Source organism: Rhodnius prolixus, unplaced genomic scaffold (assembly GCF_049639745.1).
Source record: "Rhodnius prolixus isolate KJV_2025 unplaced genomic scaffold, Rpr scaffold_13, whole genome shotgun sequence".
In the NCBI taxonomy this organism is placed as follows: domain Eukaryota; kingdom Metazoa; phylum Arthropoda; class Insecta; order Hemiptera; family Reduviidae; genus Rhodnius; species Rhodnius prolixus.
In genome coordinates, this window is record NW_027411583.1 from 7,621,349 (window position 1) to 7,634,650 (window position 13,302).

General features: G+C 32.9%; 1 protein-coding gene across 5 annotated transcripts in view; it reads left to right on the top strand.

Moving 5' to 3' along the window:
• The window catches only part of LOC141448053 (uncharacterized), a 485,150-nt gene extending 477,030 nt beyond the window's left edge, over positions 1-8,120 (top strand). For 2 of the 5 annotated variants that reach the window (XR_012454811.1, XM_074116093.1), the window contains one exon: positions 4,711-8,120. The gene's annotated coding sequence lies outside the window, so the exon portion shown is untranslated. Of the gene's footprint in view, positions 1-1,290; positions 1,513-4,710 lie in introns of all 5 variants that reach the window. The other 3 variants (XR_012454808.1, XR_012454809.1, XR_012454810.1) reach the window with 3 other exon arrangements.
• Positions 8,121-13,302: the final 5,182 nt, after the last annotated feature.

The following is a 13,302-nucleotide window of genomic DNA, read 5'->3' on the forward strand; positions in this document are numbered from 1 at the left end:
ATTTCCGCACTTTAATTAAACATTATTTTTATGAATTATTGCGGAAAAGGACAAAATAAAAATAATAAAACGAATGTTTTATGGAGAAGTGCTTTGTAAGTTCTTTTTTTTTGTTTCAAGTTTATAGCTGCAAAGTTCGCAGTATTCTATTATTAAACGCCATGAATATTTTGAGTTGTGTGCGGCTGACGGTGGACTCGGGGGCCAGCTAAAACAAGATATAACCATATTTATTGGTGTGACTTATTGCCCAGATATTACTACAACCACTGTGTAAATAAATTATTCATAGAGTCCAAGGGGCTTTAAAACAGTCGTCGTTGTTACAACAACAACCAGTAGTCTTGTCTGTGTGACCGTGAATATGCACGTAGTCTCCATTCCCTAACATTACTTACTGCATAATACAGACTTTACTCACTTGTGCATAATACAATGTTATACGATGTTACGCGGAGTTGGATGGGTGCGGGCAGGCAGGGAGTTGTTCTTCATATTAACATTACCTGAGTGTGCCTTCACCCGTTTTCCATCTTCAATCTAGTTTTGCTTCTGTGCGCGGCCATTTTATTGTGTAAATGTTTGATGATGTAACAATTTCATTTCTTGGAACCTTTTGATGTAGGGGATTGGTCCAAAGTAGTGTACCCTCTTTTTTTTTTTTTTTTTGGTCCTCCTGGTTTTTCTTTTATCTTTGTTCTTAGATTAGAACTTTGGCTGAGGCCAGTTTTCCTCCCAACCCTGCCCAACCTTATGAAAAGAGGCATACTGTGATGACACCCTTAATAAGTCTAAGGGAGACAGCTTTTTTTTTTTGTTTTTTTACAAGGTTCCTTAGGGATTTCGCATCAATCATGAAGATAAGTTCCTATGATCTTCCAGAATCTTAAGTCCCGTACCACGAACTAGTGATTGTAATGTGGATTCGGACAAGAAGATGTCAAAGAGGCAGGTTACCTCACCACCTATTACATTCTCCACAGGTGATAGACGCCACACTACGGTGGCATTCTGTGGAGAAGTTTTCTGTGCCAATCCTACCCTATAGAAACCTAAGACCACAACTATAGTGTTCCCTGTTATTCCCTATTTTATTGTGAGCGACACCTTCATCTTTACTTTCTCTGAATCTCCTTTAAAAAAAAGCGTTTTAATTGGGCAGATTCTTAAATTTTCGGTTCTTTTTTTGTGATATTTTTTATTCATTTTGGGTCAATAACTCTTTATTTATTTATTTATTTTTAATTTAATTTAGATCATTGGCGCTCAAGTTTTGTTTCTTTTTTTCAGTGCACTGACGGCCTTCGGACAGTGTTCCGGTTAATTACCAAAAAGTGAACCATAAGAAGCTATGAAGAGAAAATCTAAGGGGATTCCGGAATCTTCTCATGGAAATCCAGTGTAAACTATCCACGGAGCTAATCTCTTCCCCTTTAAATCCTATCTCTTGTTTACTGGGAGGCTAAATGTGTGGGGGTAAAAATAGAATTTGAAGAAAAATTCCTTATTCAGGTTGTATCTCTTTTTAATTCAAAGGATTATACACTTCTGAGCATTACTGCAAACTTGGTGTATACGTTATCTACGTACCAGAAGATCTAGAACTTTTTACTTTAATGATTTATTCGAGACTTAAGAGAAAGTGTTGCTGGACCAGTTTATTTTCATTCAGTGAGAAAAAGTTCTGTGAACTTTAATAATTTTATTACTAGGTCATAAAAAAAAAAAAAGAAGCTATTTTGTTATCTGTGGTATTACATTTGCGGTATCATATGTGATATTACTAGAGCATTATTGGCTCGGAAACTTTATTCCTTCCTGAAAGTATATCACAAGTTAATACCTGTCGTTAATTACCTTGCTCTACCCATTTAGCGGTATGTGCGGCTAATACCATTGCCACATGAATCATCGGCCAACCGGCTCTCGATTCTCCCCTCTACTCGCCACCACCACTTTAACCAATAATCACCCCCAGGTGGCTGTACTCCTTCTGCTAGTCCCACTGTTGGCTATTTAGCCTCCAGTCTCTCTCACATGCCCACCCAAATATTCCCCCATCCTATGTGGCTAGTTGGATAGGTTCACATTCCTCCTTTAATGCACCATTTCCAGTTCACTCTGTCCAGGAGTTTCCCTAATTTCTAAATCAAATAGTTGCAGAAAATAACTGTTCCAACTGTCAATTACTACAGTGATGTGGCTATTAAATAACTAGACTATTGCTATAAAACATTTTATTTTAAATTTTTACATATTTAGTTTTATCACCTTCAATATAAACCTCTCCCCTATCCCTACAACGCTCCTTGCGAATTTACCATTGTTCGAAACAGTGCTGGGAAGTCTTTTTCTGTGAGCTCCTGCATGACGCGTGCCGCTTTTTCTTTCACAGCTTCACAACGGACTGAAATCATGTAATGACTTTGGGTAACCAGATAAAAGTCACATGGGGCCAGGTCAGGCGAAAATAAGGCGGATGGCCTAAAACTGGGATGTTGTACTTAGCTAGAAACGTCTTGACAGACAATGCAGTGTGAGCCGGCGCGTTGTCTTGATGGAGAACCCGCGTGACTTGTTCTTCCACAAATCGGGTCGTTTTTTTCCTTACTCTTTCACGGAGTTGAGCAAGCACCTCACCGGTAGTAATGTTGATTAATTATAATCGATATTTTCATCCTTTTTGGATGTGGAAGGGCGATCCGGGCGGTCATCATCTCCGACATCTTCTCGGCCATCTTGGAAACGCTTGAACCACTCAAAATCTTGCGCGCGTGATAAACATTCATCACCATAAACTTCTTTTATGGAGGAGGCGGTTCTATGCTTGACGACGAATGTGGGGGAAACAACATCTGAATGCTTCCTTCTCCAGCCTGTTTTGATTTAGGTATCCATATAAATATTATTTAATATAAATCTGGGTAAAAGATTTATCCAGTAAATGATAATATTGCTGTAGATGTCATTGGCAGCAGTACTCGTATTAATTGTGGAATATAAATACTGAGAAATAAAGGTGTACAAAAGAGAGAAGGAGGTATAATGAAATCGATTCATGAGTTTTATTAGCGCGCTCTCTCTCTCTCTCCCAGTCGATCTCGTTTGCTCTGTCCATTCCATTTACTGCCATTTTGTCCTCTGTGCTTTGTCTGATATTCTGTTACTGCTGTAGTAAAAGCATGGAAAAAAATAAAACCATTAACAAAGTACTTTCATCATCATAGTTTAATTTTCCTTTGTTGTACAATTACTGGTCTTATAATAATAATAATAATTTCCATTTATTTGTCAATGAAGCTTATATAGTTATATTTAATTATGGAATATAATGCTCAACGTGGCTTTTATTCCATATACAGTCACTTAGGTTAAAATTCTCATTTGATTGAGGTTGTGTTCAAAATTTTATTGCAGATATTAGTTATTTGATGATAGCCAAAATTTCTGATTGGATTATCAGCAGATTAACATTCGGCACTCTTAATTTATGTACAGTATAATGTACACACGATGAATGTGATGAGGTGGTTAATATGAAAACACAATAGGGTAATAACAATAAAACTGTATTTTAAAATAAATTTACATAAACCGCTTTACAAAAGTAATGATAAAGGTGATATTAATATTTTGATGTATGAAGTAATGACTTTGGGTGAATGACGATGGGTAATTCGAGATTGTGGCTGGAGTTGTGCTTCGTAAGTGTATCCAGGCTAATGTCTGACTCTCCCTTACGAGGCGATACCTTTACCATTCGTTCCACTCTTAGACTGTAGACTTAGTGGCCATGATGCAGAGGTAACAACCATGTAACCTGTACACAGGCATTGACCGAAATATTACTGACTTGTATTATAATAATCTTATCAATCAAAATCAAGGGGGAAAATTCTTTGCTCTTTGGAGATCCTGAAGATCTTAAAAATTTATACAACAGCAAATCCCATGTGCGTTATTTAGGCTTGTAACACTGGACTATACTCATCTGGAGCCTACACAAAACACTTAACCAAACCAGGATTCAACAAACTTGAACCTTTTCAAAACACCCTCGCCTCGTACTGTATTTATTCTCCAAGACACTTTTCAGATCCTCTTTTTCCTGACGCACTACTGCCCATTTTGGATTTCAAGTCACAAAATCTTAGATAAGCTTCTAAAAAAAAATTAAATAATCCCTTATTCCAAAACTAAATTATGAAGTAACTTATTCCTTATCTGGTTATAGGCGAAACCTGCAAAGCTAATATGTATTGTGGTACTGGGTTCTTATTCCCGGTCCTAGGCCTTGGGTTTTATTTAATGATTATTATGAGAAATTTATAGTGAAGTATGTTTGCTAGCCGTCTCCGTCCACGACACCTAGTTGGATGTAAAGCCCACCTGAAAAAAATAGGCATTACTTTACTTTTATTCCATATCTTCACCCACCCATTACCATCAATAAATCGCTTAACTACGCTGAGGGAAGGAGAAGAGAATTATGAGCTTTATACCCTCTCTCTCCAGTCTCTTCTCTACTGACCCTTAACCTCTAACAGGCTATCCCTACATCTTCCAGAAGACTTAAGCTCGTGTTTTATCAGAATGAAGAAATAACTCAAATTTGTTTTGGTTCTATTTAACGCTAAGATCTAATTGTGCTAGACCAATTACTGAATTTAAAAAATAAGAAAATTTAAATTGATTATTTTATGTTCACAGGACGGAGTCTATACCAGCACACAATGTTGCCGTCAAAAGTGAAGGAACAGATTTAAAGCAAAACAATAACAAAAATTCTATTAAATGTTCTATCACCACTACCAAAAAAAGGGCAACGCTCCTGAACATATAGCCATAGCAATTTTCAAAAATAAGTATTTATTAATTATATATTTGATTTTTATGGTAAAAAAAGGAAGAAATTATTTTAATGGAGCTTTGTCGTTTTTCTTTAAAAGTATGTATTAATACATTTTAACAGGGTCATTAAAAAAAAAATAATTAATTGTTTAAAAAAAAGAACTATTTAATGACTAAATTTATTGGTCATTCTTTACTGTTTGTTTAATTAGATTTTTTAATAATATGATAAATATAAGAAACTAATATTGTTTGTAACTACTAACATATATATATTTAGTGTTTTTTAATAATTATTTAATTTTTCAAAAACAAAAAATCACGTATTCAACAACAACAACAACAACAAATGTAAAGATAATACATTTTCTTTTTGTACAGAAAAAAAAAATGGATGTTTGCACAGCAACTAAATACACTGAAATTAGATCTGTCTGAGGAAGAAAAGGAGTCCTCTTAACATTTAAAAGGAAAAAGAATACCATTCTTACGAATTTACTTAAGGCGGCTTTATTTTATTGTGTTACATGTTCAAACATGAATGTGCATCTTTAGACAGGTACAAAAATGTTTTACTGGTACATACATAGCTAAGAATTGATAAGTTACTTTGTTTTTTTTCAATTACGAGTGTATCAACTTGTCTAAATCAAAGACATCTCATCTCGTAACTTTAAAATTTCTCAACAGCGTTTTAAAACGTATTCATATGATCTTGGTAACATCCACAGAGTCGGCAGATGTTATTATTTTCGAGCACTACCTTTTTTTTCCCCCAGTAGTTCCTTGAATCTTTTTACCAATGCAAGAAAAGTTCTTAGCTTTCTTGGAGATACCTGATTGCTGTAATACCAAAAAAAAATATGATGTTATCCCAAAAAGTAGTTTGCAAGTATCGTGCGTAATTTCCACGAAGTAAGGTAGTATCATGTTTGATCTGGACACTTGAAGTTTATCTCGGCACCTACCTTAACCGTTTTCAAAGTTAGGATTACAGCTTTTATTCGTACGCCAGTTTTTCTTCTGAAATTGATGATTCCAAGATTGCTATCAGTTACTTTAATTTATACCAAAACTTACTCGTTCAGTAAGGAAACAAATTATTAGCACTTTCATTAGCCAAATACAAAAACTTGTTTGCTTTCAGTTTTCTTGCTATGCTTCATAAGCAATGTCTTAATTTGGTTGCAAAGCACCACGAACAATTAAAGGTCCAGCAGTTCTGGATAAGTATCGTTGATTTATCCGACTTAGCTCATATGTTTATTGCAACCGTGGGCCATTTCTGACTAAACCATCGGTAGAGGAAAATTCCAAGTTCAAATGGATGAAATATGATACCGTGTTTTGTGCTTAAGTTCGCCCCCCCCTCTGCATTAAATACAATTCTAAAATATTTACAAATGCATAAAATATACAGAAGCTTTAATTAAGTTAATAGTTTCATTTATTTTATTTTATAGTTTTTTAAAAATATTTTACGATTCATTAATAATTTGATTAACATAAACAGGCTTTGTAACCTTCCTCATTCAGTCAGCAAATGTAGTGCAAGACGGTAACATGTAGTGAAGTCGATTGGGTCAGAGTTACAATAAATATGCGTGCTTAGGCGGATAAAATCAGAGGTATAATTAAATTATATTTATTTCTTAAAAACTATAACTCAATTAAACATACAACATTCTGGATTTACTCTGTTGTAAACGCACTCTAAAAAACGAAAAGTGACCGTATTTATTCATGGTTTAGACTTAACCAACGACTCTATAAATCATAAGTGCAAACCAAACTTTCATATCAGGTAACATTTGCATAATGTTTGTCATCGTAAAGCTCAACCACCCCGTGTTAACTGAATCATTTCGCTTTCAAGCACTTAATTTATTTTCGTCTCATTTTGTTAAAGCAACATTCACCTAATCCAAACTAATATTTACTGCAGAATTAGATTGCTTTAAGCCACTTTTACAGGTAAAGGAATTTTTCGTATTTTTTTTTTGATGGGATATTTTGCACTGTGTAACCTTTATGAAATCTATCGTGCTCTCACTTGGAACAGACTCTGTAGTACTTCTATGATGAAGCATCTTACCCCAAGTACTTAAGGAAAAGAAGTGGTAACAGATATTTACGGACCATTCCCTGGACCTAACTTACTCCTCATGCATTTTACTTCCAAAATAGTCTGAAAGGAACTATTCCAATACAATAACCTCAATTCTGGCTCATTTCTAAGTTCTTAGGCCGGCTCCTAGGAGTTATCCGATGGGCACCACGATGTGGTACTGATCCGATTTTGCCTCCCATAATTACATTTAAAATGAAGTGCGACATTTCACGATTCCCCTTACTTTGCAAGGTGAATAAGAGAAACCCATCACGCTTCACATGTTCTTAAGAGTTTAATTTGTTTGAAGATAATTTAAAGTGGAATGGAATCTGTGCTGTAAATAATAGGATGTATTTATAGTACGAATCATTACTGTGCTTCTGGTTACCTCGCGATGTAAGGGTTAAAACAAAGAAATGAGGTCAATTTCTGTTAGTTATTTCACAAAACATGTAAGATACTTTACACAAGAATATGCTATTAGCTTAACTACACATTAAGCCGCCTTTAATTCACCGAACTAATCTACTTTCTACCAACACAAACAAGAAATCAAAAGAAACGCATTTTATTGGAGAACAAAGAATACAATCCTTGGAATTCTTTGTTGTGAATGATTCTCGTGAGTAATTTAAAAACATTTACATAATAAAAAAAAAAAAAATACATTTCTATAGGGACCGTTGTTATTAGTGTATAATATTATTAATTATATTTATATCGTAAATAATAAATATAAGAAAATTATGGGGGGAAAAATAATAATAAATACCAAAGAATAAATTAATTTTATCTGTTTTTCAGAGTTTATATAAAGGTTTTTTAGGTGTTTTTTAATTAATTATAATGTTCTACTTGTTAATTTATTTTTTTGCTTTTTCTAGTCTTCTTCTTTAGCTATGTGTAATTTACTTAATGATAATTGTAATCATAAGAACGGTGATCAAAGTTGCCAATAATGATTCCAAAAAATTTAAATAGGTAATTAAAAAATTGATCACAAATTGCCTAGTAAATTGATCGTAGCCTCTTGAATTGACTAACTAGCTCGTTAAATTAGATGGAATTTTGACAATTACTGAATCACCATATACAGAACAGTATTGATTCCAAGCGACTCCAGTCACTGGAAAAAAAACAAAAAAAAAAAACGAAACGGTTACACAAAGAACGTTCCCAAATTTCTTCTCTATAAGAAACAGGTAAAATAGACTGGGCCAATTAGTGATACAGAAACAATTTGCAACTTAATAGCGACACATCTAGGAAACAAATTCATACAGTACGACTGGTACTGACCCAAGACAATGATGGACCACTCACGGAGCTATATTTCTTGGTGCTGTAGTGTCCATCTTATGCACTCTAGACTACTTCACAAACTTGGACTATATTACGCATATTATCATTTCTTCAAGACAGAACATTCCAGGTAAGACTATGCATTATATACATCATTGAACGACTGATTCTCTTTAAAAAAAAAAAAAAAAAAAAAAATGGCAATGTATGTTAATAATTATTTTCAATTTGATGGTACCAAGAAAGCTTATTTTACTCCGTAAACTCACTGATTGCCTACTCAGAGTAATTTACATTTCTAATAGCGCATTATCTGAAAATGAATAATATGCGATTCCCTTTACTAGGCAATTCATAATATTCCCTAGACTACAGTTTGGGGCTGCTTGATGGTGTAATCAATAAAAAAACACAATGCAGTGTCTTGATCTTTCCTTTAATTATTTGTCTTTTATGTTTATTAAATAATATGCTATTAATGTGTATATTCTAAAACAAAAAATCCCATTTTTACGAATTTTCTCCAAAAACAAAAAAAAATAGATAAAGTAAAGATTACGTTTACTGTAAGATATAGTTTTTTTTTACTATTTGTTTAAATAAAAAATACCAGAAAAAAAGGACTAAACAACAAAAAGTACATAATATGATTATCGAAATAAAATTTGATTGTATTTATAAAAGGAAGGGGCATTTAAAATTCTCATAAGATTAAAAGAAAGTTCGATTTTATTCGATTTCTTTTATGTGGCTATTTTCTTAATAATAATTTATATAAAAAAAATTAAAATAAATAAAAAAATTCAGAGGCTTATACATATTTTGTATATTTTTTTTGATCGGCATAGTTAAATATAACTAAAAAAAAAAGATTATATAATAAATATTTAAAAAAAAAAACTATACCCAGAAGTAAAAATAAATATGTAATAGAATTTTGGTAAATAAACAAAAAATTGTATTATATGTGAGTGGATTTATTTTAATTAATCCACTTTTGTAAATAATTAATAAAAGAAGAGAAAATATTAACATGTGTATAGTTATTCAAAGAATCTAAAATATTTTTTACTTATTTATTAATTTTGGTCCAAAAAATAATAAGAATAATAAAACCAAAGAAATGCTCAAAGCTATATGGTTAAACAAAAAAATAAATGAATTTTGATTAAAATATTTTAAAAAAATATAAATTGGTTATAAATTTTATAACAGCCAATTTGTATTCTCTTCTTTACTAGTTCATTGTGATGTTTTAACAAATTTGATGGTTAATTTATATTTCTTCACATAACTCTAATGAATTCTTACGTTTAAAGGTCTAAATTTTGAACAGTATGAAATTAAAGAAAGATCTTGAATATGCAATAAATATTTGTGATTAGGCCAGTTAGCTTAAATCACTACGACCTAATGAAAGTCCCTCCATTTTACCATTCACTACTTTAAGCACCCTTTACACAGTCATGTTTGTTTGATTATTTTTAGAAGTCTAGAGATTACTTTTTTGAGGGGAAAAAATGAAGGAGTTAAGCTTATCTTCTCTGAACAGTCGGAACTCCCAGCCTATGCTAGCCTTTCAACTGGAAAATAGGAGCTGTTTCCTTATTTTTCCGAGCGATGGAATCATCTACCAAATTGGTGTTGGTTAGACACTATTCTCTTGGCATTGGTTTTCCTAGACCACCCATCTTTCGACTTATTTTGCACACATTCTTTGTGAAGATAATTGATTATTTTTGGCTTTAGCCACAAAGGATTTTGAGGACCCCCCACCCCCACCCTCACTGGGTTGGATGTTTCAGATCGCCTGGGTTACATCTTCAATATGATCTACTATGAAAGGTACAGCGAAATAATTAATAATTAGATATCATCATGTTTAGGAAGTTAATAGCCGAGTATTCCAGATGGGGACTAAGCGTTAGCAAAAAGGAAACTGAATACATGGTGTTCAATGCTCCTCCCGTTCCGGTAAGGAATATCCAAGTAAGGAATTTAAATATCTTGGGTACTGGCTGTCATCTACAGGAACAAGTGAGACAGACATTGAACACAAAGTAAATAATGGCAAGAAAATTATGAATGCATTAAACGCGACCCTCTGGAGCAAGAAAATAGGAATAAAAACAAAAAGGAAAATTTACCACTCATTTGTGGAAAGTGGTAGCCACATACGCAGCAGAAAACTGGACGTTGTCCAGAAGAGCTGAAGGTAGCCTGTTAGCCCTGGAAATGGACTTTTGGAGGAGAAGTTGTGGTGTATCCAGGCTCCAGCGAGTTCCCAACTCCGAAATTAGGGAGAAAGCCAAAGTCGAAAAGACCATTCTCTATACAATAGAGACCAAAAGACTGAAATGGTATGGCCACCTAATGCGGATGGATGAAGATCGCTGGCCCAGGAGAATCCACAGCTTCACTCCACAGGAAAGGAGGAAACGGGGCCGACCTAGGAAGCGGTGGATGGAGGTTGTGGAACAGGCGAAGGCAGCGAGGGGATTGAGAGAGGGAGACTGGGAAGATAGAGAGCGCTGGCTATTGGGTATTGGGGATATGACCGTATAGGTTGTAAACTACCCGGTAAAAAAAAAAAAAAAAAGATATCATCATTAATGATTTTTCAAAATGGATTTGAGTCTTAAAATATGGCCCTTTTTTTTATCTATTTAAGATGATATCCAGTTTGTCAAAATTTTTTATTTTTTTTGCCAAGCTTTCGATCTTGGGACTAGATCAATTTCAGAGCTATGGATCATTTTACATTTACAGAATTAAGGTCGAAAGCTTGGCCCAAAAAAAGAAAAAGTTATGGCAGCATTCTTACTTTTTTTCGGATCAATTAATCAGTTAACCAAAAAACGAACAATACTAAACGATAATGATAACTTTTATATTGTGATTTATCCATGTCAAGTTTGCAGTGATAATCGTAATCTTTTATGCATATCCAAGAAAAAAACAAATTCTAAATTCATAATTAAAATTTGACCTTTTTACAAATAGAATCTTATGCACTCTTTTCAAGTTTTCAGTTTCAAGAGAATAAAAATTTTCTTTGCAAAAAGTAATTTATAACATATTTCATGTCTATGCATATCTAACCCCATATATTCTGCTGAAGTTAAGAAAACAAAAATTAATAAATAAAAAGCATAAATAATGAACATTTTTGTATCAAATTTCGTTGGTTATTCAACTACATATTTTGTAGTGTAAAAAGACTTATTCATCCATATTTTATAAATTTAATGTTTCTAAAAATTACAATAAAATTTTAATTATTGTTATTTAATTGTAAACATTTTTCTTTTGTTGAAAATGTCATTGTATTTTTTTTTTCTTCTTCGTTTATTAATTATAACTAAGGAACGGATTTTTATGTATTTAAAAATGCCAAATATTTAATTAAAATATGCATTTATTTTCGTCAATTATGTGGAAAATATGTGATTTTCTTGAAATATTTTCTGGAATATTTAAGTAAAATGGACATTTTTTTTTATGAAAATCGTGAAATGGTGGAATGATTGCATTTTTCGAGAACCTCACAGTTCAAAAGGAATGGCTTTGAATCCACATCAGCATCACTGTCAAGTTTTCCAATAACTGCATTGGCAATATACCTGCCCTCAACGTCAGTGGTTTCATCAATTGACGCCCAAATCGGTCCATCTTTGATATGTTCTCGAATTTTGGTTAGTGTATCTTTATAGATATCTTCCAGGTAGTTTTTCCTCAGAGCGCTCTCGTCAGGCATTTTTTTCCCAATATAGGTCTCTAAGAATCCTTTGAAATGAGGATTTTTAAGTTTGTGGAAAGGGATATCTGCTCTAACCAAAGCCCGACACAGATCTGTACTCGAAGAGTAGACTTACTTGATGATGGAGATGTAAGGAAGGCTTGATAGGACGTCCTCTCTTTCTTTCTGTTTTTATTCTCTATGTGCGATCCGGTGGCAATATGTTGGGTGACTTGGGAACGTTGAGAGCAAGAAACACGCTTGTCACAAGCTGTGCAGTACACAAAATGGTCTCCATCACTTCGAAAAAGTTCTGCTGGAAACTTGCGAAGATATTTAGCAACCAGTTGTTTGTTTGAGGCCGATGTTCGTGGCATTTCACCCAAAAAAGAATACACTAAGTGACCGAACGAAATGAATTGGACACTTCAACGAACGAGCTGAAAGAAACAGACAACGTCAGACAACTTCAAAGAACTTAACAAGTGCCCGTCACTGTTTAGCAGCATTCTGTGTAAATTACAATAACCATTGTACCCACTGTGATTCACAGCCCTACAGTCTATTATGAAAATATGCCCAAAATGAAAAATATGAAAAAATATGTACATATTTTGATTAAATATGTAGAAATATTTATTTTAATCAAATATGTATATATATATGCGATAACATCCAAATATGTGGAAATATGAGAAATAAAAGTAGACTCAAACGGCTTAAAGAGTGTCAGTATGAATACTTCTAGTTGAAAAACGTCTGTAAATTGCCTAGAAAAAAATATGTAAATACATACGAGTCCGTTGCCTAATTATAACCATAAGTTGGCCTAATTTTTTGTTTTAATGTTGTAATAATAAAAAAAATAAATGGGTTAAAAAAATTAAATAAAGATTTCTCTAATGTTTCTGCTATTCTAATGATTGTAATAAATTTTTTTTAAAAAATCTTTCGCATTATATTTTTTAAACAAATTTTCATCGTTAAAAATTATTTATTAAGCGGCCTGGACTTTAATATTTACCAATAAGATATAGAATCAAATATTTAAATACATGTTTTAATTTTTTGCAATTTCTATGTCAAAGATTAAAGAAAAAGAAAAAAAATCTGTAAGAAATGTGTATTGCTGTGTAAATGTGTATAGTTATAAAATAAAAATAATTTTAAATAAGAAGTTTTATTAAAAAATATTTTTTTTCTTTGTTAAACAGTGAGCCAGTCATCATTATTGGTAACAATCCATGGCTCTTACTACTGTAAACATTATTTGCTGCACAACGCAAGACTCTACTGT